Below are 3,130 nucleotides of genomic sequence, written 5' to 3'. Positions count from 1 at the left end.
TCCCTCGACACTTTGCTGGATCAAGAGTTCGAGGGACGTCATCTAGCTGAACGTGTGCAGAACTGGGAGGCGTCGTATGTTCGGTACTTGATCGGTTGAATCGAGAAGATGTTCGACTACATCAACCGCGTTAAACTAACGCTTCCGCTTTCGTTCTATGAGGGTACGTGGACACACTCTCCCCCTCTCATTGCTATGCATCTCCTAGATAGGTCTTGCATGATCGTAAGATTTTTTTTGAAATTGCATGCTACGTTCACCAACACAACATCTCATAGACCACGGACATGTGCCTGAAAGTTTGAGTTCTTGTGCTGTACCGGTCATTCTTGTACCAAAAGGAGATAGTACCTTTCGCATGTGTTCCGATTGTAGACCCATCAATGCTATCACCATTCTCTATAGGCATCCCATTCCACGCCTTGATGATATGCTAGATGAGCTTAGCGGTGCCACTAATTTCTCAAAAATTGATCTTAAAAGTGGTTACTATCAAATCCGCATACAAGAGGGTGATGAATGGAAAACCTCTTTCAAAAGAAAGTTTTGTTTGTATGAGTGGTTAGTTATGCCTATGCTTTTATCATAAGCACCCGATACTTTCATGCGTACTATGCATTATGTGCTTCGTCCTTACATTGGTGTGTTTGTTGTGGTCTACTTTGACGACATTCTTTTGTTTAGCAAATCCCTCAAAGAGAATGTAGATCATCTTAGGGCCGTTTTGCGAACGCTTAGAAAAGAACGTCTCTACGCTAATATGGAGAAATGCACTTTTGGTGTTGACAAGATTGTTTTCTTGGGCTTTGTTGTGTCTTCCCAGGTTGTGCATCTTGATGAGTCCAAAATCGAAGCAATTAAAACTTGGCCCCAACCCACTAATTTGCAACAAGTGCATAGTTTCCTTGGTCTAGCGGGTTTTTATCATCGCTTTGTGAATGACTTTAGCACTATTGCCACATCGTTGCATGCTTTAGTAAGAAAAATGCACCTTTTGTTTTGGGGGCCATCTCAATCTACCGCATTTGATGAGCTCAAATCTTTGCTTACAGATGCCCCAATTCTTGCATTACCCGATTTCACTAAAACTTTTGAGGTTCATTGTGATGCTAGCGGTCATGGAATTGGTGGAGTCTTGATGCAAGAAAAGCAACCCATTGTATATTTTAGTGAAGAACTTTATGGTGCTCAACTTAACTATACTATATATGACAAAGAATTGTATGCTTTAGTGCGAGCATTGCATGTTTGGGAACATTATCTTCACCCACATGAATTTGTCATACATACCGATTATGAGACTCTAAAGTACCTTAAAGGTCAAACTAAGTTGAATAAATGGCATGCTAAATGGAGTGAATCTATTGAGTCTTTTCCTTATGTGATCAAGTACATCAAAGGCAAAGAAAATGTTGTGGCAGATGCTCTTTCCCGCATATGCATGCTTGTTACTACACTTGAGTTAAATGTGATTGGCTTTGAGCATATTAAAGATCTTTATGCGAATGATCGTTCTTTTGCACTTCCTTATGCTAAATTTCTTACTCACACTTGTTGGGATCACTTTTATCTCAAAGATGGCTACCTTATGCGTGCTAACAAACTTTGTACACACGAGTCTTCTCTTCATTTGTTGCTCTTGCAACAGGCTCACGGGGTGGACTCATGGGACATTTCAGACGCGACAAGACCTTCGCCACGCTCTCGTTCAAGTACTTTTGGCCAAAGATGTTCTGCGACGTGGCTCACTTCACTAACAAATGCTCTACATGCCACAAAGCTAAGTCCAAAGCCCAATCTCATGGTTTACATATGCCACGTCCAATTCCATGTCAACCATGGGAGGATATTAGTATGGATTTCGTGCTTGGTTTGCCTAGAACTCGAAATGGAAAGGATTATGTCTTTGTTGTTGTGGACCGATTCTCAAAAATGGCACATTTCATACCATGCAACAAGATAGACGATGCTTCACATGTTGCTAATCTTTTTTGTAGGGAAATCTTGAGGTTGCATGGAGTACCAAGGATGATTGTGTCAGACCGTGACGTCAAGTTCTTAAGCTACTTTTGGAAGACCATATGCACCAAGCTCGGCATCAAGCTTCTATTCTCAACGGCCTACACTACAAAAAAAGACACATCCGTGATTTTGGGCCAAACGATTTTTTTTGTCATGCTTATGACACTTCTATGACGATAATTGTGACAAAACCCGGTATTGGTGGGCTCCTACTTCTATGACAAAAAATCATGACAGAAAATGGGCTTTTCATCCTGGGCGGGCCGGAGACGCAGCTGCATGACATTCTTTGGGCCGTCCATGACAGAAAAAACCGTGGTAGAAGCGAGGGCGAGGAAAATATCGGGGGAGTTCCCGGTTACGGTGGGTGGTCGGGGGCTGAGCGATGCGCGTTTCTCTCGTACCTACGCGTGTGTGTGTGAGGCGTTGGGCTCTAACCGAACCCGAGCGATTGCACTAGCTACGTTACTGAACCCGAGCGATCGATCCCTTACTGTTAACTGAACCCGAGTGATTCCTTTGCTACTGCTGCTAACTGAAGCCAATCAAACCTTGCTGCCTCCTTCCTTGCATGAACAAGGATCGTTGTTGGGGGGGGGGGGTTGGATGAACAATTCCCGGTGAGGGGTTGGATGAACATGACCCCGTGATAGTAGAGGCCGTTGCCGCTAGATGAACAGGACCACGATCGAGCCGGTTGGGGGGTGGATGAATAGGACCCCGTGGAGGGCTGTATGAACAGGACGACCCCGTGGAGGGCTGGTTGAATAGTAGTCGGTGGAGGGCTGGATGAACAGTGGCCCATGGAGGGGTGTTTGAACAGGATCCCGTGGAGAGGGCTGGTTGAACAGTAGCCGGTGGAGGAGCGATGGAGGCTGGATGAACATGAGCCCGTGGATGAACAGTGGCTGGTGGAGGCAGGAGGGGAGATGCCGTGGATGACCAGTCGCAGGTGGAGGCTGGAGGAGGTCGACGATGGATGGACAGTAGCCCGTGGAGGCAGTCGACGGTGGAGATGAACAGTATCCCGTGGTGTCCCATTTTGCAGTACGCCACACCCCTCCCGATGAACAGGACCCCCATTTCGACCGTAGTGCTCCAACACAAG

Source organism: Triticum urartu, chromosome 3A (genome assembly GCF_056163025.1).
Source record: "Triticum urartu cultivar PI428250 chromosome 3A, HENAU_Tu73, whole genome shotgun sequence".
Lineage (NCBI taxonomy): Eukaryota > Viridiplantae > Streptophyta > Magnoliopsida > Poales > Poaceae > Triticum > Triticum urartu.
The sequence above is the reverse complement of the archived record's forward strand: the minus strand, read 5'-3'. Positions refer to the sequence as shown.